Source organism: Conger conger, chromosome 6 (genome assembly GCF_963514075.1).
Source record: "Conger conger chromosome 6, fConCon1.1, whole genome shotgun sequence".
Taxonomy (NCBI): domain Eukaryota; kingdom Metazoa; phylum Chordata; class Actinopteri; order Anguilliformes; family Congridae; genus Conger; species Conger conger.
In genome coordinates this window covers 23,264,461-23,291,221 of record NC_083765.1, presented here as the reverse complement: position 1 = coordinate 23,291,221, position 26,761 = coordinate 23,264,461, and positions in this window count along the sequence as shown.

Sequence of the window (26,761 nt, the reverse complement as noted above, 5' to 3'; positions counted from 1 at the left end):
ACACCAGTTGGTGGCCAGATTATTAATGCCCGCTTGCCTCAGATCTTACACCTAAATTAAACTTTGTTGCATGACATTTTCAACAAGTGTCACTCAACAAATGTGCCAATTAAATACTACGTACAATTTTCAACTGAAAAAAGTGTTGCATGACACATTTTCCTTGATGTCAAGCACCAATGACAAGTACACTGTCGTGTCTTGTGGTGTGATTGGACGGCTTACCAACGTAAACAAATGATCAGCTGTTTGACATTTCATTACCCTGTAGGCCTTCAGCGAGGTATAAACGTCAGAAATGAAGGCGAGTGCTGTGCGATGAAATTCACATGAGACTCTGGGACAGACTGGAAACGCAGGAATCCTGTGGTTTCTCCTTCCCAGGGCTGAGGATGTCGCAGTCCCGTCAGGCAGGCAGCGCCCAGACAGCGCTTGTTTTTCACCCTTTCTTTCTGTCTGTCTGTCTGTCTCTTCCTCTCTGCCTAGCTCTGTCCATCTCCCTGCAAAAAAAAGTTTCAGTCTTGTACTGAGACTTAAAGTCAAATTTTTTTCTCACAAGTAGAACATCTTTACTTTTTTTTACTGTTCGCTTGACAAGTGCATTTTCTTATTTAGAAAAAAAAAGTCTTAGACATAAGATTTTAAGCTTAAATATAAGACTAAATTAGTTAAGATTGACTTGTTATTAGGTTTTTGCAGTGCTGCCTGTCTTTATGGTTGGCATTTTACTGCCAGCCCCCTCAGTCTCTAATGCGTCCACAGTCGGTGGGATCAGGTGGCGTCCTGACTGTCTTTGCAGCAGCTATAAACTGTCTATACAAAAGAATAGAAAGCCATACAACACAGTCTGTTTGGGTTAGAGAGACACACAGTTTTAGAGTGCACTGTAGCAGCATAGCCTGGCAGGTTTATGCTGCATTCACATACAGAACAGGAGATGGTAGAAGGCAAACTGGATGTCATTATAGTGGACGAGAGCACAATGGTAAAGTTTGATTAGGACTGCAAAGAACGATGTTGATGGCAACAAGAGACGGCAATGCCGTCACTGTAGGGCTATATCCCACATCACCACAGCGACATATAATTAATTTGCCATTGTGTCGTCCTGCCCTGTTTTCTGTACTGTCCCAAAAGTATCGTTCTGCTGTGATCCATGTGAACACAGGTTGTCATGTTCAGAGAGAGCACAGTCTAACAGCACAGGTTAGTGTAGGTTAGGCTACCAGGTTTATAAGGAGCTGCCAGTTCCCTCCAAAGTCAGAGTGACAGGAATGCTGGGTAGGAGGGGGAGGGGGAGGGGGGGGAGAAGGGCGAGTTTGGACAGAGCGCAGGAACAGGTGCATTTACTGGGGGGTCCAGGTGGGTGGGGCCGTCTGCGGTTGGGGTTTGGGAGCGGAGCCAATGGGGAGGGGGGGGGGGGGGGGGGGTGTCTGTCCTGTCTCTGCTGCCTGCTCCCTCCCTACAGCTCTGTTAAGTAACGCATTTCTCTCTCTCTGTTGCTCTCTCTCTCATTTCTTATTCTTATTCTCATTTCTTAACTGCAGTCTCTCTTTATACATCTCTTACCTATGGGGCGAAGGGGAGTCTTCGGATGAAAGTTAGCGATTAAGATAATTCTGGGGCAGTGACAAACTGTCTATTGTATACAGATTATACTCCCTACTCTCTACTATACTATCTACTCCCTGTATACAGATTATAAAGCAATTTTTCAGCAAATTCTTTGGCAGTACCTTGTTTTATGATCTACGTCTTCAGGGTTCTACAATGAATCTTCCTCTTATTTCTATGCTGTGGTATCACAAATCAGCATATATGCAACAGTTGATCTCCATAATAATCTAGAGTCTCCATAAATCTAGATTAGGTCATGTTAAGATGTATGAGAGATTCTAGGGATGGGTGAAGTCAGTTCTAAAATCAGTAACTGAACTCTACATTATTTGTTTTTGGGTTCTGAAACTCTGACAGTACAAAGAGCCGGTTGAGAACTTTCAATAGCTTCACAAAAAAATAAATCTCAACATGAAAAATATGGAGATGGAAGTTTTTTTTGGATCACAACACAGACAATACGCATCGTAGGTGCAGTCAGGTATTGCTGGGGAGGTCAGAAGCTCTACCACCCCCCCTCCTCTCTACCTCACCCCAGCAGGGCGCTAAAACCCCCCCTCACCCCCAGTCCCCAGCCAGGCTCTCTCAGGCATAGGAAGACACTCATTAAAAACACAAAGTCAGGCCATGAGCACACTTCCAGAACCTTCCATTAATCCTGCCGGTCCCCTTCGCCACGGCCAGTTCAAGCAGAGGGCGAAATCACTCTCCATGGAGAGGGAGGGGGCAGGGGGGGGTCCAGGGGAATGTGTGTGACACCCCCCTTACATTCGACAAGGTTAACCAAATTCATGTTCCAGTGCCCCCCCCCCCCCCCCCCAACACCATACAGTTCCCACAATTCCCCTGGCCCACGATTTTCTGAATTTTACAGGAGAGTCAAAACAAATGTTCGAATGAACCTCAGTTTTTGGGAGTCTTTAAGTTTTCACCATTTATTTCAATGTAGTAGATAGATTGCACACAAGCCTTTTTATATAGACATACACTCAGTGTATGTATTTATTTATTACCACACTTTATTAGGTATTTATTTATTTTTTGACTTAAGTCTTCTGCTGATGTAGCTTATCCACATAGAGGTTTGTTGCGTTGTGCATTTACATTAACTGAACATTAACTGAAGCCCCTGACCCACATGATTTTATATATTGCACTGCTGCCACACAGTTGGCTGATTAGATAATCGCATGAATAAGTAGTGAGCGCTCAGTGAGTGTATAATACTCATTTTGGCCCAAATTCAAAGAGCCCCAGTGGTGTGAGAACTAACAGATAAAAACTACCACTCTATTAACTGCTGGAGGATTTTAAATGGCAGGTTTCTTTAAGGAGTTTAGTTACCCCATTGGCAAATCTGGAAATGAGTCTTCTCACTGATCTCAATCCCGTTGCAGGGCTCTACATACCCACTTAAGTTTAAGGAAAATCTTCAACAAACTTTTGAAATGAATAAATTCTGTAGCAGACATCATTTTAATCACAGGGCTAGTCAGGTCAGACAAATACAGTTTCCTCAGGCTGTGTCTGGAATTAATCCAAGCCCTCGAACCCTGGGCCAGAAAGATGACTATGGTCGGCGTTCCGTGGTCTTACGTGGCCAGACGGAACATTCCGGAATGGGAGCGGGGACCTCTGGGTCATTCTGATTGGCTGGCTTGGTCCGTCAGCTCTGCACTGGACCGATGAGTCTGGACCAATCACCTGGGCCCTGTCACCAGCCATGTTGGTAATCCTGATAGAAGTTGGCTGCCTGTGACCCCGCTGACGATGAGGTAATTTGTGTCTGTGGGTCAGCGGTTCGGGGGGGAAGGGGGGTGAACTTGGGATGACCAATTACGCCCTGCTTCATTTCAGCTTTAAAGGGGAATTTCACTTTGGTGTAACACAAGTCATTTCACGGAGTATACCATTTTATTTGCAGAGAGTGAATATCAACAACATCAGCTGTCCCTTCAGACCATTAACTGTATCACCATGTCTTTAACATCTTTCTGGCTCCCATTCACCCCCATTCATTTTTCAAATCTCCCTGAAATTAAAAAGCACACACTAATGACAGAGGATAATAGCTCAATCAAAGAGAGTACTATCATCAAATCTGTCTATAGGAACTGGACAAATGAGATCTACGGAGATGTAGTTAATGGCCAGCAGGGACAGCTGATGTTGCTAATATTCACTCTACACAAATAAAATGTGGGTAAGCTCCACAAAATTACTATATGAGGATATATATGAAATATCCCTTTAATGTCCATACCTTCCTTATCCACCTTCAACCCCCCCATCTATTCTACTCCTACTGTCTCCCTCCCCTCTCTTTGCCCCTCTTTCCCTCTTTAGTGACCTGTATTACCCACAATGCACGTCTGATCCCAGCAGCCTTACAAAAAGCCCACAAAGTAAGGTCATTATCGAACAAGCATTATAGAACACACACACACTTGCAAGCACACACGTACATGGACTCACGCGGTCACACATGTGTATTGATGACTTGAAAGAAATGCAATTAATTTTAAGTGCACAGCTTGCTCACCTAATATTAGCACTTCCACCAGAATCACAATTTCCCAGTGCTTTTGTGAAACATCATCAGCTTCATAAATCAGTAATGTTTCACCAGCTACAAGTGTTAAGTGATGTGGCACGTACGCCCGTAACACAGTAAGACTGATCATGGTCATATCACATTGCCATGCTTTAGGCTGAAAATGTAGTGCCTCATCTCCATCTATGTTTTTCCTCTTCTCTCTCTTCCTCCCTCTCTCTCCTTTTTTCCATCTCTCCTTCATTCTCTTTTTACTTCATTCTCAAAAGGCGACTGTCTTAACAAGCAGTTTGGTCTTGTAAGAAGACCAAACTTTTTCTCTCAAATATAAAATAAGATATATAAGCTTAATAATATATATTAATAAATAAAATAATTCATAAATAATATTTATATAAGCTTGTTTTAAGTTTGACACATTAAATGTTCTTATCCCATTGGCAAAGTTCCTTACCGCATTGGTAAGGATTGGTAAGAATTGTTCTTATTTAGAAAAAAGTAAAATAATTTTAAAAGATTTTAAGTCTCAAAATAAGTACTGAAATGCTTGTTGAGATGAAATCCAGTACCGGAGAGCAGCAGACTACATTATGCTGTCAGGTGCAGAGTTTGAACGCACCTCCCTTGGCCCTGTCAGGGTGGTTGATATACAATATTGTAATAGAATGTCAAGGTGCAGGTAATTACCATGAATTACGTTTTTAAGAGCTTGTATATGATGATGATTCATGGGCTCGCACGCATTGGTTTACCTGCCCGTCTTCGACTGAACTCATTTACAACCAAAGAGAGACTGTCCCACAATGCACTGCAGCTCTGTAGAGAGAGGTCACGGGAGGTCAGATGGGGCAAGCGGGCAACTTTCTCTCCATTGCCCCAAAATGTAAAATGATTGATAACAATTAATTAACACAGCGTCACCAAAAGATTACTATGAAATATTTAAGTGTATACATGTGTTATTGATCTGTATATTGGTGTACATTGGTACATTTTTTATTCATGCTCTCATCAAACTCCCTGAACTGTGAATGTCTCAGAAAATGTCTTGGATGAAAACCCTCAGACTGACTGAAATGTTGGAACTGTGACTGCTGCCTCAGGTGAGAGACGGGATCTGAGATTCCTGGACTGGGTACATATAAAGACAGAACTTATTTATTTCTAGCACAGATTCAGCACTTTGATCAATTCAAACCACTGGAGCGCTCTGAAGATTATCTGCAGACGGCAGGATGGCACAAGCAAGAACAAGCTTGAGCTTCGACACACACTCACACCTACAGCGTGGAGAGGTGGCCAACAGACCATGCACTCTGTGACTAGAGCTCTCCAAAGAAACACTCTTATATACAGATCTACAGCAGCTTTTACAGGTACACTGCAAAAATGCATGTATGAACAAGCGATTTAGTCTTGTACTGAGGCTTAAGATCGAATTATTTTCTCTCATGTTGAGAATATTAATTTGTTTTAAGTTACTGTTTGCTTGACAAGATACATTGGCAAATCTTAAAATTAGTCTCTCACCCCATTGGCGTTTTATTTAATTTAATAGAAATAGAAATAAGATGTTAGGTCTAAATATAAGACAAATATACTTTAGTCTGAGACTGACTTATAGTTTGGTACAGTGCATAATCAGTGCATAATCGCATACAGTATCATGGGGGCTGTGGGCTGCACTTCAGCACACTTGTGCCAAACTATTCACCCCTCCAAAAATATACTGGTGTGAAAAAAGTTGAATTGGCCCCTGTGCCCAATTAGTTTAACATGGCTTTCACTGAGCGTGCAAAGAAAAGAAAAAAACAAAACAACAACAGAATTATCCTGTTTATCACAGACCACCCACCCCACCTAACTGAACCCCAGAAATCCAGACCAACCCCCCACACACATCCATAAATAAACATGGGCACAGGCACACACACACACCCATAAATACACATGGTCACAGGCACAGGCACACACACACACACACACACACACACACACAGCCCCTCACTATCGCATCCAAACCCCAGCCCTCAGACATCAAAGGCAGACGGAGCGAAACCATGAAATTACAGGTAAGGTGTCTATTACCCTTTGAAACCAAGTCCTCCCCAAATCCAGGCAAGACCCAGCCAGCCCTGGAATTACAGCTAATAAAGAGAGGAGGAGAAGAAGAACAGAGCGGAGTGACAGAGGAAAAAAAGACAGAATGAAAGGGGCAGTGGAAGAGGGGTTTTTACCGTCCATGTTGACAATATGATTGGGCAACACAGAGGAGCACAAAAACCCATAATGCAGCTGTATGTTATCCAGAGGGAGTGGTCAAGATCCAACCCAGTCCTGCCACACGCACGCACGCACACACCCATTCCACATGCACACACACACACACACACATGCGCGCACACACACAAGGGTATTATAGATGTGCAGAATATCCTATTCATTGACTGCTGGTAGTCCAGTAGTTGCATGTGTGGCAGTCCAAGCTGCATATGTGAGTGTGTGTATGCAAGCGTATGAGTAAATGTGTGTCAGTGCGTCTGGATAAATTTGCGTGCGTGTGGGCTCATAGCCCTTAAACCCCTTTAGAAGTCTCTGCACACGCTACTTCCCAAGAAGAAAATTTTTTACATTGTGAACAATTATCCATCTGCAATTTTCCACTTTTTCACAGCTAGATTCATTTATTACTTGAGCTATTTTGACATGTCACTACTACTAATGACCTCAATCAAATGCCCACCATAGTTCACCACTGATTCAAGGTTAGACTCATTGACTGGCCAGTTTCATGCCACCAGCCCAAAGGTACACCACGACCTCAAGTTAGGACCTCTTTTCTCTCTGTTCTCAGATGTGAGCTGGCAGGCAAAAGGATGCTTCTCCTTCTTTTATCGTACAATTATCAACGGTGAACCTGTCTCCTTAACAAAGAGAGTTTAGCGAATTACCCCCCCCCCCCCCCCCACCACACACACACCACAGACACACACACACACGCCATGTCATAAACCAGGCTGACAGCTCACCCGAAACTCCACGAAAAACCACAGCTTGGGTTTCACAACTGCACCCCAGCCCAAGCCCTGCTCCAGCTCCAGCTCCAGACGGGACGCTCCCAAACGGCACCCCTGTCCCGCCCCGTCCCGCCTGGTCCTGCCCCGTGCCGGTGCCAGGTGGCACCCCTCCAGCACCTCTCTGAAGCCAGAACCAGGAGATTAAAGTTTTGGGGGCAGGCAGACCTGGCACAGGGATCCACTGGGGGGGGAGAGGTGAGCGTCTGAGCGCGTGCGAGTCTGCAGACATCTTCGCCGGAGGACATGCGAGCAGCCCTGATGGCTGATGGGAAGGCGCTGTTTTTACTCTGCATGTAACCAGCGGCCTGTATCACAAAGCAGGATTACTGAGTTAGCAGGGTAACTACAAAACCCAGCACCCCCCCCCCCCAAAGCAATATGGACTGAAGTCAAAAGAGCTGTTCCGGGTTTTACTCAGCACAGTTATCCAGCTAACTCAGTAGACTCAGTTGCTTCGTGAAATACCTCCCTGATAGTCAATTCCCATCAACTCAACATGGTAATGCTGATGTCCCAACTACAACTGGCAATTGAAAGCAAGTCAGTTCTAGAACACAGGCTTGGCCTCCATTGTAACATTTCAAAAACCTACTCTTCAAAGGGTTTTTTTTATTTTTTTTATTATGTATTTATTTGTACAGAAACAAAACTTTAAGAGCAGCAAACAAGCTAGAACTTAGGGAGAAAAGGGGGAAATGTGCAGGGAAAGGGGGAATAAAGCCTGTACAAGGTACTTTCCCTTAAATAGCAATTGAAACATACATAATGACAGAGGAAAATAACATAAATAAGAAAAGAAAAGTAAAAAATAGATAATATGTTTAAAAAGTATACAAACATATACTTTTTTTAAACAGTTAAGAAAGAGGCCCCTAAAGGTACCCCAAACTGCACCATGTTCACTCCCAGCCTCAGATGGTGTTAGGCAATCAAGAAATATGGTCAGAATGCCTTATCTACCCATTCATACCTAATGGCAACACCTGCATGACTTGTACAATTGAACAGCAACAAGTTGCAGAATGGCATTTCACCTTCAGGTCTAACAGATAATGTTGGTTTTGGTTGGTCATAAATTATAAGAGAAAGCCAGCCCTCCTCGTCCATCCACAATGCCTGAGGTTAAACTCACTGAAGGACACAACTTTCACTGCGGACACTGTGGCAGCTGATGTAAGCCCTTCGTGAGGAGTACACCTAGGACACGTTTCACGTTCAAGAGAGATCTGGCACCTCGCAGAGAAAATAACACGGTCGCCCTGCAAGGTGAATCATCACCTTCCCGGAGACGAAAATTGACTCTAAAAGCAACAATTCAGTCATTGGACATTATTATTAGTGGCAGTAATTTGGGGAGAGGTTCTTTCTGGTCCTTTCTAAGCAAAGAAACCACCTCTTAATGTTGAATTGTAAGTACCTGAAACATAAGATGCCATACAACCTAAACTTCACCTGAAATTACAGTTTTGGCCAGATTATCTCTAAATGGGTTGACTGTTGGTAATTTCAAACGTTTATACCTCAGTCAATGGAATCAAACTTTTAAGTAAATAAATAAATAAATCATCATTTGATACATTCATACAAGAACATATCCATAGTTTAAAATCATTCCCATGGTTTCAATGGGGAATTAGGACTTGCTATAGATACACTTGTAATTGCACTGGCTAACGGGCCTCTGGGTACCCAAATGTTTTTTATTTTATTACATTTTAAATGAGATGCAGGTTGATGAGAAAGTATTAGGGTGAGTAATCCTTTTTGAAGAGTTTTAAGGACACTTTGGGCATGCTTTATGAAAACATACTCTCATATATGTGAATGAAACACATCTGGGTGTAGTTTTGGGAAAACTAATGTGGAATTTGAATGCCTGCTGATATCTTTACCAAATTTTGTGCACAGGTTGAGTTCAGGTTTATGCTCAAATTTAAACTAGTTCTTAGAAATTGAGAGATTCAGTGCTAAACTATAAAACATTGTTTGTATTTAATGTATCTTTTGTGTACACTGTATGTACATGCTCTGACAAATGTGTTCTGTCTCTAATTTCTGAATGGTACAAGCCTTTCATTTACATCTTCAACCATATGTGTGCAATAAATAGTTTTTGAGATCTTGACACTTTTATAGGACTAGTACAAAATAAGTGAAAATGTCCCTCTAGGGTGGCAAAATAAGTGGAAAGAGGTTAAGAAACTGTAACTGTAACTGAAACAGTAACTGTAGAGGCAGGAGGGAAATACCCAAGACATCACATATGTGAAAACCTTGGATTGACTGTAAACTAGTTAAGCCTGTTTAGGAAAATACATGAAGAGTACACAATAACAAGATGTACAACTTGCACAAATATCAAGATTGCAATGAAAAAATTATCAACAAAAAAACAGAACTGCAGTTAAGTCAAGTGAGGAAAAACAATTTGGCTCCCTTCAGTCTGGGATTATGACTCAAACCGTATTCAGAATCGTGGTTAGACACATTTGACAACGGATTCCTTTATTAATGGCTTGCAATTGCAGTAACAACAACAAAATGGACGGCGTCTCAAATACCTTTGCACAACGTCCTGCCAAAACACTGTCAAGGTATTTCATTCTTTATGCTTGCTAATAAAGTTAGTTTTTTGTACTTTGTTTTGATTGCTGTAATGGATTTAACTTGCCTAGGCTTGCATACATCGTAATTAGCACCTCATTGGTCCTTGAACTCAATTAGAGCTGACATTTGTATCATGGTCAGTCAGTGAATAACTTGTACCTCTTGAGTTGGTGTTCTCCACCTCCACCTGTCTATAGGTAGAATAGATCAAAACAGCACTTAAAATTATTCAGCAGCCATCTTGCTCCATGCTCCAATGTACATAGGACTCAATATCTAATGCAATGTTATGCTATGGAAAACCAGATGCAATCGTAAGGCAATGCAAGGCAATCTCTGGTAAGGCGGAAAGTCACAGATATTAGGTCACATTTAAATGTTATCAAGGCATATGCACATCATAATGCAGTAACTCATTATCTTCAAGTGAGAATAGAACTCAAAATTAAACAGGGATTTAACAGTGTGTGGAAATGACAACAACATGCCCTTTAAACCTAGGCCCACTGATTCCCCTCCCTCCGAACACTTGAAAACTTGAGAAATGCTCTCTCTCTCTCTCTCTCTCTCTCTCTCGCTCTCTCTCTCTCTCTGGGTGTCAGTCTGTTCTGGTTGTTGGAAGTGATGCAATGTCTAAAAGACGCGTTGCTTCAAAAACAGGACAGAGCTCCTTCAAAGGTTCAAAGGGAGAGGAAGGGTACGGAGACGGTCCTGTCAACAGCATGATGACAGACACCCCACTCGAATGTGAACGGGGGTGGGGCCTCTGGAGTGCTTGGGTCAATCACCGCATGGAGGGCGTGGGGCTTACTGACAACAGAGGGGTCCCTTCCCAATCTGCCCTGAAGATGTACAACTGGCCCAAAATGCTTTAATGCTGTAGCTCACTGCGATTGGCTCTTCCCATAGCACAGAGTTCATGGAGGACCATGTTGCCATAGCAAATAGCCATGTCTCTCCATATGGCCTAGCAATGCAGAGCTGCTTGTTAGTGCAACACAAGGTATTCTCTTTCATTACAGTTACTGAGCTGACACTTTTATACAAAGAAACTTTGATAGGACACTTGATTAGATTATTTCCCCTGGAGAAATGTAACACTCACTGAGCACTTTAGGAATTGTTCATGCAATGCATCTAATCACCCAATTGTGTGGCAGCAGTGCAATGCATACAATTATGCAGATACGGGTCAGGAGCTTCAGTTGATGTTCACATCAAGCATCAGAATGAGGACAAAATGTGATCTAAGTGACTTTGGCCGTGGAATTGTTGTTGGAGCCAGACAGGGTGGCTTGAGTATCTCAGAAAATGCTGATCTCCTGGGATTTTAACGCACTACAGTCTCTACAGTTTGCAGAGAATGGTGTGAAAAAACAAAAAACATCCAGTGAGCAGCAGTTCTGTGGGCAGAAACCTGCGAGAGGTCCGAGGAGAATGGCCAGACTGGTCAAAGCTGACAGGAAGGTGACCATAACGCAAATAACCACACATTACAACAGTGGTATGCAGAAGAGCATCTCTGAACACACAACACATCAAACCTCTAAGTGGATAGGCTACAGCAGCAGAAGACTTAATAAGTCTAAAAAGTAAGTCTAATAAATAACTAATAACTGAGTGCAGACTATTGTATAAGGTTGATTATTATGATAATGGTTACAGTGACATCACCCCTTCTCCTTGCCCCCATCCCCAGGTCCCAGTCAAGCACTTTAGCCACTAGGCTGCAGACCACCACAGTTATTTGTGCATGTGACTGTGTGCGTACATGAGTGATATGAGTGAGTAAGAGACAGAGAGAGAGACATAAACTGAGAGAGAGAGGGGGAGAGAGAGAAAGATACTGACTGACAGCTTCCCCTGGCTGCTGAAGGATTCTGACTTCACCTGCGTTTAGACTGCTTCTTCAGGTGTGACTCACCTGGCGACCACGGCTGTTCTGGAGCCGTCATGCCCCCCCTTCCCTCCCCGACGCCCCCGCCCTGAGAAAGCACCCCCTCCCCAGAGAGCTCCCTTTAAAGATGAGCTGAAACTCCCCCAGAAAGATTTATCATATGTACATGTCTATGTCATGTTGTGGAAGCTAGTGCTACTTCCATTTTGGCTCGTCTTTAACACCTCAATATGTGCATCAGAGGAGGTGCTATCGGCCCATGAAAGGGTGGAGTCTATGTGTGTATCTGTTTGTAAATTAACAAATACTGAGTGTTTGTTTGTCCAAAAATTACATTTTGAAAATTTGAAATGATAGCGTGTTATGCCATTTTGATTCCATGTACGTTGTTAATTTGCTGTAATTACAGTAGCTGCAGGGTTCTCTACTCTGGGGGCTGCTCTTAATCGCACTTCATAACTGAACTGTAGTTGTAGCAGATACACAGGAACATACAGAGGTATAAAACTGGATATGTCCTCCACTAGTTGCAGTGTAAATGCAGTGGTTTTACCCATTTTAAAAAGTTATTTTATTGTTTACATTTTTCCTTATGTCAGGCTATGCCTGAGTAAGGCTTGAAGCGCAGAAATTGCATTTGCTCATGAGTTGGGTCTTGGAGCGCTTTAGATAAATTACACCGCAGGCTTCCAACAACCCTCCCTTTAATCTAAGGATAACTATGAGGGAGTTTTGCTATGCATGATGGGACGTCAGGATTTGTGTATGGCTCTGAGTGGAGTATCCGTGGTGTTTTTTTGTGACGGAAGGTTCTGGCTGGTTTGCGGTATTTTTGCAAAAACAAAAAAGGTCTCTTCCTTCACCACTTAAAGGAAGTGTAGTCCTCTCTCTCTCTCACCCCGCAATCTTTCATCTTTACAAGGGGAAGTTAATCCTTCTGATTTGTATGGCTAACACTTGCTTGATGGCAATTATTTACATTGAAAATAAACTGGATCTACCCGGGCCGCAAGGAAACATGACGGCATAAGAACCAATCAGCCAATCACTCCATCACTGCTTCCTGGTAGAGAACAAATCAGTCACCTAGCTGCCACCTCACCAGTACAGCATTTATTGCCTTAATTAATATGATTTACTCTTGCTTCAATAAAGTTTAACTGTGATGTAGTCATCATATGAAACTGGAACAGGAACTGGATATGCAAATGATTTAGAATGTTGCAGAAAATTTACCTTAGACTGCGAAAAACATATTTTCTTACAAGCCATTGCAAGGACATCTAAAGGCATTTTGTAGATTTAAATAGCATTTAATAATAACAACAACAATAACAACAAAAAAGTAGTAGTACTGTAATTGCTTGCGTTTTCTCTCATAGTTAATGATCATTATTATTATTATTATTATTATTATTATTATTATTATTATTATTATCATCATCATCATTATTTTGCAAAGCACAATTCAGTTGCAGCATGAACAGGACACAGCACAATAATCACTTCTTACGTTTATGTACAATTCATAATTGAACATAAACATATACGCAATAATAAAACACAAAAGAGTTCAAACATTACAAACTGTGCGGTAAAAGTGTCTAACGTTTCTTGTAAAAACACTGTTTCTGGTACAAATCTGACCAAAGTTTTTGAACATAGCCTTAGAACGAATCAAACGATATAGCCATTGTCAGTTGTCCTGAGACTCACCCAGATAGCCATTTATAACTTCGGTTCACCTATATAGTTCCAGTGTATATAATAAATTATTCGAGCAGATCAGACATAAACACACAAAAAAACGTCTGAGGCAGCTGCTAAAAAAATACATAAATGTATGAAGCGTCTATTATTCCACCACAGAGAGAGGGAGGAAAAGCTATGTAGGAATGGAGCACAACAGCTCCTTTGTTCTCATCTGAAAAATATATTAAGTGCTTTAATATTCACGTGTACCTTTTGCCAGTCAAGATTATTAGTATCGGTTCCATCGCTACAAAAGTTATAATTTATTACAGCGCAGAAAACGCTGGAGGGTAACAGGCGGTTTTAAGTTACGAACTAAAACGGCACAAACACTACGTAAGAGACATGGGGAAATGGATGTCTCTGGAGGTATTTCAATAAGGAATTAATATCTTCTGTTGCATAGTGATAAGCTATTTGCTATATCCGTGCTCTGCCACCCATCGCAGTGCCTACCTTTGGCGCAGGGGCTGTCTGAACAATTAAGACACTTTGAAATTTAGTCCCAATTGCATTCGCAGGCAAAGGCATATTTTGCACCCTAAACTCGATTGACGTTACCTTCGTCTAGCCATAATAAAGCCAGAGGCTAAGGAACTGACATGCTCCAATGTAAACATCAGCCGTTAAGCACACTAAATACACAGGCCATCGCCTTAACAACAGTAACTATGTTAAACAAATTAGTCGTCGGGAAAAAGAAGTGTTTAGCGTACATTCATAAAAAATAAAGGTTAACTGACAGCAGGTGCCTGTCATGTTCTGGGATTGTTTTTTTATCGCCGTGTTTCATACGTGTGACGGTTGGCGAGTTAAATTCTCAGGTGTCCGTCAGAACCACTGAACTCTATGGTCAGAACGCTTAAGATGTTTTGACGCTCCGGGGGATAGTGTAGAACGTCACCCACCAGATCTCAACCAAGTACCTGGTTGTAACTTTAAAAAAAATATTAACTGAATACATTTTAATTAATTGTAATTTCCTCGTCTCTCAAACAAAATTCCCAAATTACAACTGTACACATGTCCCAGTCCAGTCCCATTCCTACACTATCCACCACCATTCCTAGGACATCATCAACACACCTCGTCAGTCATCATAAAAGGTAGGGAATGTACTAATGACTGAAACCCTACTTCACTGGGTGATGCTTTCGTGAATTCTGTCTCACCCCCCCCCCTCTCTCTCTCTACACACACACACACACACACACACATACACACATTCTCTACCATTTTGTAAGTTGTATACTGCTGTTTTACATATTTATACACTGAATATAATGGCTGCAATACACCCGTATAGCTTTAGTACAGCTTACATTATACAGACCTACAGTGTTATATTACAGTAAGTTTAGGAAGCAGACGCTCATCCATAGCTAATATCAGCTGATGTGTTTAAATACAGGAACCATATCACATGATGGATAATCTGTTTGCTGTTTCCTGACCTCGTAATCACAGTTTAGACCGGCATACGGGAGATCCAGCACAAGTAAAAGTGTGTGTGTGTGGTACACAGGTAAAGGTGTGTGCACGTGGTACATAGGTAAAGGTGGATGTCACAGCAACATTTGGTTTATACTCTATTGGAGTGTGTTTATACTTTTCGGTAAGGACCACGACCACAGCCTACGTCGGGTGACAATATGGGTGTGGTACACGTGAAAGAAATGTGTGTGTGTGGTGCACAGGTGAAGATGTGTGTGACAGACAGGTAAAGGTATGTGTGTGCATGTGTGTGTGGTACACAGGTAAATGCGTGTGTATTAGTTTATGGTACAAGGGTAAAGGTGTGTGTGCATATGTGTGTGTGTGGTACACAAGAAATTGTGTGTGTGGTACACAGGAAAATAGTGTGTGTGTGTGTGTGTGTGTGTGTGTGTGTGTGTGTGGTACACACGTAATGGTGTGCATGCATGTGTGTGTTCCTGCTGCTCTTTCCTTTGTTCCCTGTACTGGCTTGTCTTGGCTCTCACTGGAAATGGCACTTCAAAGGAGCTCCCTTTACAGAGGATCAGTGAATACTCAGGTACAGCTCAGGTAAATAGCTCAGGTAGATCTCAAGTAGAAAGCTCAGGTAGATCTCAGGTAAATAGCTCAGATAGATCTCAGGAAGATCTCAGGTAAATAGCTCAGGTAGATCTCAGGTAGAAAGCTCAGGTAGATATCAGGTAAATAGCTCAGGTAGATCTAAGGTAAATAGCTCAGGTAGATCTCAGGCAAATATCTCAGGTAGAAAGCTCAGGTAGATCTCAGGTTAAAAGCTCAGGTAAAAAGCCCAGGCACATGTCAGGTAGAACACACAGGTAGAGTTCAGTTAGAACTTCTGCACTATTTCTACATATTCCAGGTAGTTATATGTGCATAATGTATGTGTGCTGACATTAAGAGGCCGAGAGAGCGAGAAAAATAGATAGATAGATAGACAGATAGATAGATAGATAGATAACAAGAGAGAAAAAGAGTGAGAAAGAGAGATAGATAGAGAGAAAGAAAGAGAGGGGCTCAGGTATCTTAAAGCGCATCAGCACTTCTTTAAACTCCACTTCCTCCCTTGAGTGGCTCTCAATGTGCTGTGAAAATGGGATGGGGTTCACCGCCTGTCAATCACACTGCCCCTCCCCCTGTCTACATCCTGTCGCCATCAAAGCTTCTTTTGGGACACTCTCCTGCTCTCAAACTACAAACAGCCTGACCACTACACTACAAACACACTCCTGCACTCACACTACAAATAGTCTGACCACTACACTACAAACACAGTCCTGCACTCACACTACAAATAGCCTGACCACTACACTACAAACACAGTCCTGCACTCACACTACAAATAGCCTGACCACTACACTACAAACACAGTCCTGCACTCACACTACAAACAGCCTGACCACTACACTACAAACACAGTCCTGCATTCACACTACAAACAGCCTGACCACTACACTACAAACACACTCCTGCACTCATACTACAAACAGCCTGACCACTACACTACAAACACAGTCCTGCACTCACACTACAAACAGCCTGACCACTACACTACAAACCCAGTCCTGCACTCACACTACAAACAGCCTGACCACTACATTACACTACAAACACACTCCTGCACTCACACAACAAACAGCCTGACCATTACATTACAAACACAATCCTGCAGTCACACTTCAAACAGCCTGACCACTACACTACAAACACACTCACAATTGCACAGTTACAATACAAACACAGGCTGGTCAGTTATTCTACAAACACACTCCAGGACTCACAATTCAAACACAGTCTGATTAGTTACATTACATTACATTAATGGCATTTGGCAGACGCTCTTATCCAGAGCGACATACAACAAAGTGCATACCCATAACCAGGGAGTAACACTATAGCCTACACAGTTACTTTACAAATACAGTCCGCACAGTTAAGACCAGTTTATAGCCCAGCGACAGAGCGTTGCTGCGACTGATGACACGCAGTGGATGTTGGATGTTTCAGTGACATTTGCTTTATACTCTTGGCTACTGTTGTGTGTTCATATAAAGCCACTCTGACCCCACCTGTCTGTGGAGTGAAGAACTGCATGTGATGAGTGATTCACAGGGTTCACACAGAAAGGACTTTGAAACGGATTATTCTGCATTAAAACAATGCAGGGGTGTAAAAGTGAAACTCTGCATCCATGCAAGCCTCATAGTTCACCAAAGACTTCCACCATCACTCTAATCTGCTAAATAAATAAATAAACAAGCAGGATTGTGGACACATAAGCACAGGGGTGTCCAATCATATCCAGAAAGGGCCGGTGTGTGTGCAGGTTGTTGTTTTAGCACAGGACTAAGACAGCTGATTCTACTCATCAAGGTCTTGATTAAAGACCACGATTAGTTCATTAGTATAATCAGGTGTGTTACTGCTGGGTTAAAACAAAAACCTGCACCCACGCCGGCCCTTTCTGGATAAGATTGGACACCAATGCATAAGCACACTCATGTTACTTGCATTGCTTAAGTATACGGGATGGCATTGCTTCCTTTTGAAATTCTGTTTGCTGGACTCAGTTTGAGTGAGAAGGTGCTGGGGGTTAGAGACTGAGGTTAGAGTGTAACCTGCCTGACAAATAGCATCATTACCTCCTGTTTGTCATGGGGGGCTGCCCGCCGGCCCGCTGAGACAGATAGGGAGGGTGTCATCGCTCCTGTCAACTTCAAAGATGGAGGGCGGAGACGAACCCCACGCAGAGGTCCTGCAGGTGAGAGAGTGCAGGGGTCCTGGGCATGAGGGGTGTAACCGTATGACAGTGACACTCTAGTGACACAAACGATATGATACCATACGATTTCTCTTCATTTATAACATGATACGATTAATAACAATTAAAGTCTTTGTAATTGACTTCATCTTAGTACTGAATGTGAGAAAGGTTTGAGCAACATTTTATGTAAGAAAGGTGCTATATAAATGAAGCTTGTGATTATTGTTATATAATTAGGTGCGATGTGTAATGTGATTATTAGACTTGATTCCCCCCACCCTGCCGACAACAAACAACTTAAGTTCCAAGTTCCAAAGTTAACAAGTGTGTTCATTCATTTCAGTGTCTCAGTCTGCCTAAATACAATTTTGCCATGTAAATTAATGATTCATCAGGATACGAATCAATTCATACATGTCACATCGATGCAGTTGTATTGTGACGTTTGCATCACCATGCACTAATGTCATTACACCCCTGCTACTACAGAGAAGGGAAACTGTGGTATCCCCTGGATCCACACACACACACAAATACACACACACACACACATATACATGCACGTACACACACACATGCACTTTAATAGGTAGACTTGTACATCAGCTTGTAAATGCAAATATTTAATCAGCCAATCATGTGGCAGCAACTAAATGCATACAAGCATGCAGGCATGGTCAAGTGACTCAGCTGTTGTTCAGACCAAATATCAGAATGGGGAAGAAATGTGATCGAAGTGACTTTGACCGTGGAATGATTGTTGGTGCCAGAGTATCTCAGAAAGGCTGATCTCTTGGGATTTTCACGCACAACAGTATCTAGAGTTCCCAGAGAATGATACGGAAAAACAGATGCGGGCAGAAATGCGTTGTTAATGAGAGAGGTTAGAGGAGAAGGAAGGTGACAGTGATGCAAATAACAACAGTGGTATGCAAAAGAGCATCTCTGAACACACAACGCATCAAACCTCTAAGTGGATAGGCTACAGCAGCAGAAGACCAATAAGTAAAAAAGTCGAATAAGTACCTAATAAAGTGCTCACTGTGTATACTCTGACACACATGCACACACACAGGCAAAGAGATAGATGGATTGAAAGAGAGGGATCAAGTGAGATAGAGAGGGGGGAGGATAGAGAGAAGGAATAGATAGAGTGTGAGAGAGAGGTGGAGAGAGAGAGGTGGATTCCCCCCTCCTTCCGGTGTAGACCACCAGCAGGGGGGAGATGGCAGCTCAACAATGGAGCAGAAATCCTGGATTAGGCCCCATCCTGGGGAGGCCAGTGGGAGGGGGGAGGGATTTCAGTGACGCGCGTGGTGCCACACAGACACTCGTCCTGCTCCCCCAGGAGGGAAGTGGGAATCATTTCAGCGTTTCTTTCTCTCCTGCTCGGAGAAGCACACAAAAGCCATCACCTTCCAACACACAGGGTCAAAGGTCCCCTGGAATATGGCACCTGAAATCTGCCTGTAGTTTCACAAATCTCCCACAACTTCTTACTTCAGTTTGGTTTCAGAGAGACTCTCAAACTGCCTTGTTCAGCCCAGAAGGTTTAATGTATTGTTTTTTTAGATGATTTATTCTTTTATAGGCTGTATTTTTTCAAATACATTCAAAGTTGTGTTTTCAGTCTTGTTTTGTTTCATGATTATGCTCAGTTTTTTTACAAAACCGATTCCTTTGGAGGAGTTTTGCTCAGTCATGGAGGGATTTGAGGGAGAGAGGGAGGGGGATTTAAAAAAGTTAATTATTTGCTGATGTTTAATCTGAATGCCCCATGATTACAGTAATTGAAGTCATGATCTTGGAATTCTAAGCGTTCCGAGTAGTTTTGAGATATTGAAGCTTTCATATCCTAACAGTAAAACTAAATTGCAGGGCTGTTCTTCATAGATCAAAACGACAGACACCCTAAAAGGACTATATCAATATGCTAACTGCCCGATAGACTACATATTTTTGTCAGAAATGTCAGTTAGGCCTCAAAGTGTAGTCATGTGACCGTGGTGTAGGACTGGACCCGACGTTCCCCATGCTGGGGGCTTTCCCGGGAGCACGGGCGGGGAGACAGTGGGCCTGTCTGCTTTAATGAGGGAGATTAGAGCCCAAACCCCCCCGCCACGTCAGACTCCATCTGAATGGGGAGAAGGAAGCAGGAAAGATTAAAGCAGTTTACCGGTAATCCACAGAGAGAGAGAGAGAGAGAGAGGGAGAGAGAGGGAGCGAGAGAGAGAGGGAGAGAGAGGGAGAGAGGAAGCGAGAGAGGGAGAGAGAGCTATAGAGCAAGTGATGGATAGAGAAAGAGAGAAATGAAAGCGATGGATAGAGACTGAGAACGGAGAGAAAGAATGAGAAAGAGGTGGGTAGAAAAAGATGAACAGAGAAAGAGACGGACAGAGGGAGAAAGGACTGAAAGTATATTCAGACTTGTGGAGGTAAAGAGTGGGGTTGTGCCCAGACAGACACGGTTTTGTGGAGTGTGCGGTGTTCCCGGCGATCCCGGTGTTCCCGGGACCACACAGACTCACACACACACCTGTGTGGTCCGTGGGCGGGGCCCAGGTGAGAGGTTCCCATGGTAACGGGGTGGGGGGGTTGTCCTGGGACAGGGGACGGGGGTTTCCCCCTCCCCAAACACCTCTAAGGTACAGTTGTGCTCAAAATCACAACCCCCCCCAAATCACAGCCATTCATACACCCGGCTAAGAGCACCGGCAGAACATGATGGGAGGTTACTGTGTTTCAGTAAGAGCCTTCCTCTCAGATCTCACATTCTGCAAGTAGGTGAGGAAATTGTCTAATTGTGCCTTCGAAATGAACATTCATTTTGGTGTTCTCACAGTGTACTATACACACACACATACACACACAACCATACAGTGCAGTGTATTGTACACACATGCACACACATACACAGCAAATGGGCCTGCCCACGTGGGTGCCAGCTCATAGTGACAGTCAAACTGTAGGCTGTGTATCAGTAGGAGAAACCAGGCCTGCCAAAGCGTGTTCGACAGCAGAGCAGTCTCACTTGGTTAAAGCAGCTGAGCCCCAGCCTGAGAGACAGAAAGGCCTTTCACAGAGACTCCACCGTGCTGTAATTACAGAGACCCCCCGAGTACAGGCTGGAGCTCAGAGCCCTGCTGGTGTCAGAGACACCGCCTGTGACAATGGAGACTCTCATTACGCCAGAGAGCAGTATTTTCATGTTACCAAATACTTGGCAATGGAAGTTTTCATTGTGCAGTGGAACACACACACACACACACACACACACATTCTGAAATGAACATGAGTTTCTTAATTTACTTATGCAATGGGAAATAACCAGCACTTGAATTACTTCCTAAATAAAGTTTAGGCTACACGTAACCAACCGTAATACAGAGAACACGCAGGATAAAATACACAGGACGCACACCTTTGATATGGATAGTGATGTCATCTCTAAGTAAATTAAGGGAAAACAGACCCTAAATCACATAGCACAGATCTTCAGGCAGCCAGCCAAACAAAACAAGAGTGTGACCTGAATTTAACTCCAGAGGAATATGGTAACTGATAAAAAAAAAAAAAATCTTTTAAGCACAATATAATAGTTACAAATGTTAAACTGTGGAATATCACAGATCAAAGTTGGCCTTAAGTGTAATTGTCCATTCCCAAATCCTACACTAATATTGTGTCATAATAATTACAGAATAGCTACTAAATAAACAATTCTTACTGCTGTCAACAGCTAGCTGATTTCACGTTTATGCTAACAAGCCTACAGCCACAATTATGTGCGTAGTTAGCAGACCCGGGTCAAATACATAATTGTTTTGGATTCAAATACTTCCTACACTTTACTGTAGATTAATCGAGCACTGAAAAGTATTGGTCTGATAGTTACAATGAAAAAAGTATTTAGCACAGAAGCACCACAAACAGGTACACTGAACTGCTGTATTAAAAGCCCAGTTTGACAAGCGTCAGTCAGTGCTGGAGGAAGCAGGGGCCAGAAGCAGGAGGTGGAGTCCATCCTGGCAGTGTTGGTGATGAGTGGGGTGTAAAGGTTTGATGTCACACTGCTGATAGACACTCCCATGGGCCCCGTGCAGGAACAGAGGATGATCCCTGGACGAAGCCGTGCCCCACGGGACACCAATACGAAGAGCCCAATGCAATCCCAGAATGCACAGCAGGGGAGCTGCACACAAGTGTGTTCACAAAAAACACAGATACTACAGTAAAGCCATACACCCACCCACACACACGATATTGGCAAAACACACTGTGACAATGATATCCATTGCTCTACCTAAAAAGTGTTGTGAATGAACATGCAGTGAAACAGGAGAGGCAGACTATGATTCTAGCTTTAATCGGCTCACACCTATTGGAGGCTTGAGTAGAATTTCTTAAAATGTCATTGAATTAAAATCCACTTCCTTTAAGTACTTCCAGTTGACTTTTTTTTTCGCCTCAAGATACCGGAGAATCTGCCCCCCTTAATCTTGCTTTTAATTAGTCATTGCTTGTTATTTGCAATTAGCAGCAGGTGCGCAACTGGCCGTAATTAGTCACAGATTCTGAGACTACTTGCAAATTAAGATGGAATGGAACTATAACCGAATGTGTCAAACAGAGGAGAAGCTCCTTTAAGACATTTAAAAAAAAAAGTTTCAATCGTTAAACAAAATAATGAAGAGGTGTTCTTCACCATCTCACACACACTCACATACACACACACATACAGGAAGCATCCATTCTGGGTCTGAGAATCTCACCTCCAGTCCGTGCCAGAGCCCAAGAGGAAGAATGAGTCTCTGGCCTAACTTCCTGCTGCGCGGCTCAGAGTGTCATCAGTCTGTTGTCACCTGGGTAATTGCAGTCGGAGAGATAAGGAGCCTGTGCTCGTCCCATTGGCCAGTCCGCCGTTCTCCACAAGCGCCCGGAGCTCCGCTTCCTCCTCACGGTCCTGGGGGGTCCCACATGACCACGTCTCAGGACACCCCATCGTCAGGGGTTACCTCCTGAGATGTCAGTGTCCTTGGGGGGTGATATCAGATTTCCCGCACCCTCTTGAGATAAAGACCTGCGTCAACTGGCAGAACGGGTTTGTACCGTCTCTCAGACCGACTCTGATCGCTTAGTCATGGACATTTTCAGAGGTGTCTTACAAAATCATGGATACAAATGTGCACATTGTGTGCAGGACAGGAGCCCAAAGGGCACACCAATATCCCCAGTGTTTTACTCATATTTAGTCTATATGACACTCCTTACCTGGACAACTTCACTAGCCTGAAATAAGAGATTGTGACCCAGACCTCAGTTGGCCTCAGAGCTCAGTTGATGTTTCGACATCAAAAATGTCTTCCTCCAATTTTTTGACTCTGAGGAACATCAGTCTCCCCTGTCCATTAAAGAGAGCCCGTATTCTCTGAGCCTGTCTTTTATTTCGAGCCTGTCCCTGTGAAGTTGTCTGGGAAAGGAGTCTCTCATAGACTATTTATCCTAGTTGTTGAGCACCTATTGAATCTTCTTGTATTTAGCTGGCCTGTAGCATGTTGAGTCTTTTCATTTTAACTGTTATATTTAGTGTTGGATGAATGTGGTGGAATGTAACCTGCTAACAACATTTGGTTTCCAGAACTTTTTGGTTTCCAGGAATATTACTGGAAGAATACATAAGGGGTGCCAGTAATGCATCTGGTTTCCTGGATGTTAACTGTAAAATATCCTTTATACATGTTAGAAATCATAAGTGCTATGTTTGTTATATTTACTGTTTGGTGACTAGGTGTACATCAGGGGTCACAACAAGGGTTGATTCGTTTCAGGATTCTGTGCTCTTAATGACTAAATTAGCTTAATCATGTCATGAACCCAAAACCCTGAACATACCCCTACCATCACCCAACCCCCCAGACTGTTCAGATGGCTGGGGAATTACTGTTGTGAAACACACCAACAGGGACTGGGACACAAACACACACACACACACACACATATAGATAAACACACACAGCCCTACACAAACACACACCTAGGCCCACAACCCTATCATCACCCATCACCTCTAACTCTAATGTTACGGACAGGCCATATCACTGGAAGCCTGAGCCACAAAAAGCCCATAAAAAGACCAATCACAGCAGGCCTCACATTTCCGTTAAACCATACTCCGATTAAAAAAAATAAACCAAGCAAACGAACAAAGACGTGGGGAAATGCCGAAAGCTCTCAGGTAATCTGGGATAATCTGGCGTACAGGTGAGTTACCTGTGAGAGTCTCTCACACTCCTACCCAGCAGCCCCTGGGCCGTTTGATCTCCCTGTAGACTTGACTGAGGAAGGCCGCACAATGCCTGTCCATCAGCTAATGACACCCTGCACTAATGGCCTTCTCACAGACGCAGATATTCCCATTCACAGCTAATTAGGCTCCGTCTCAGGCAGACTTTAAGAGTCCACAAAAGCACAGAAGAAGATTTTCTGTAATTTACTCCCTGGATACATTAACTCAACCCCCCCACCTCCATCCACCTACCCACCCCGCTCCCAAAAACCTTCCAGGCACAGGATTCTCAAGGACAGGGTTTTGGGGGGTCAATTCACAATTCCGGAATTGGATCCAATTCAACACTCGTGCACTGGAATGAATGTCAACTGGAAGTACTTAAAGGAAGTGGATTTTAATTCAACGACATTTGAAAAAATTCTGCTCAAGCCTCCCATAGGTGTGAGTCGATTAAAGCTAAAATCATAGTGCCTCTCCTGTTTCACTGCACGTTCATTCACAACACTTTTTAAAACATCTGAATGAAATTACATTACATTTACACATTCAGAAGACACTTTTATCTAGGGTGTCTTACTTAAATGCACAAAAAGCATTTTGCCAAGAAATAGCTCATGCCAAGACGTTACTGGTACAAACAATAGTAGTTGTCAATGCATAACATACTTAGATTGTAGGCTATAATACATATGTACATACTTAGAAGCAGTGAATACATTAACTTAAAACATAACGTTGAGCACCACAGTAGGTGGAAGACTTCAGAACAGTGCTGCTAGTAACACATGGGTTCCAGGATATATTGTATGTATCGGTGTAGCTACTAAAACCATGAAATAGCTCAGCATTATGTGAGCAATTTAAACAGACATTTCCAGTCCACCGCAGGAGATTGACAGCGACTCTACTCTGCCGATATTCATGTGTCGCCTCCGTTTAGAATCAAACAGTGAAAGGGCTTAGATCAGTGGTCCCGAAACTGTGGGTCAGGACTCACTAGAGGGTCCTGGGAGGGGGCAGGGGGGGTCAAGAACTGCCCATGAAAAACATAACACTCTGCGCGCTACTTTCCAGCAACATTCACAGCAGTCAGATCTCACACTGAACAAGACGGACTGTATGCAATTTAACCCTTTAAGGCCTGAGGTTAGAAACATGTGATTAGAATGAGCTGACTGAACATTCTAATGCTGATGCCACAGTCACTAATGGTAATTGGAGTTCTAGAACACTAACTTAGAATTCTGAAAAAAAAACCATTCTGAATCTAAACATTCTACTCTTCAAATTGGTTAATTGGCCTATACTGTATGTAGCGGTGTGTTTCAACCAAGCCAAGACAATGTAATTCCAGATGTAAACACACCGTGTATAGAGGTACTGTAGGAACGGTTGAGAGAGACGGGGTTCCCTCATTAGGCACTCAGTTCAGTTCCCCTCCAGCAGGTCCCAGAGATGGGGGGAATGTGAAAGAGGAAACGAGAGAGGGAGAGAAGCCCCCCGGGGAGAGAGAGGTGGTGAGGAGGGTGGGAAGCAGTCAAGCTCCAAACACAAACACGCTATCACCTGACCCAACCCCTGCTGCACACTGATGGGGGGGGGGGGGGCACTACGCCGATTAGAACATCACCACCATCTCCAGGGATTGTACACCAAAAATAGCCTACTAGGCTTCAACTTCTGTGGTACATCCAATGGCCACATCTTAAACACCGGACACAGTCCCGGGTAAATGCATTCCAAAAAACAAGTATTGTATAGACGGTTCTGGAATATTCAGAATTTGTTTCAGGGAATGTAACTTGTTTCTTTCTTTTCTGTAAATTGTTAAAAAAGTGGGGAGGGTTTTTATATGTTATAACTTTTGCGCGCACATTTTCACGAAAGGTTAATACAAATACATTGATACAACAAATACATTTCTTCATTGTTGGAAGGTTCATATACACATTCTCCAGGTGACACATTTTCACCCTTTTCCCATTTTTTTCCCACTAGCTTTTCCAGCCTGGAAGGACAGGGCTAAGGCTATGGGCTAAGATTCCCATGAATCCGTATTCAGCACTGCCTGAGGAAGGTCTGAGGAATCGGTTCCTTTGATCGGGCAGTAATATGAACTCACAATCCCAGTTATTAAAGGGCCAGGCTAATCCTCAGCTCTCCGTAGACCACAGTCTGTGCTGTACTGAAAGGGGAGGGGGGGGGGGTTATTTAGAGCAGAGGCAACCCTTGGCATATTCAGCACAAATATTACTATGCTGTCTAGCACGTGTTTTTATTTATATTATTTGCTAAGCATCACAACCAACATCCATTTAGAAGTATCCATTTAAACACAGGGGACGTGTATCAATGGCACTCAGTTGCATTCAGTACTGCCATGTTTTGAGATTTGTGTCGGAAGTGTGTCAACATCCCTGTTTCTACGTACTTCAGCATCTCAAACATGCATGATGCACACACACAAGCACACTGCATAATATTTTTTTAAATTACCTGAATAGACTTTATTCCATCATTGATCAATTGGTCAAACAAGTTCAAATTAAGAATCATTAATTAAACAGTACATTGTTATTTTTTCCATTTAAATTTACTCCCTGACTGCTGACTACTAGGTTTTAGAGTAACAGCTAAAGCAAAGAGCAAAGAGACTTACAGAGACACACATGACAGTGACACAGGAGCCCTACAGTATTCAGCCCTTCTA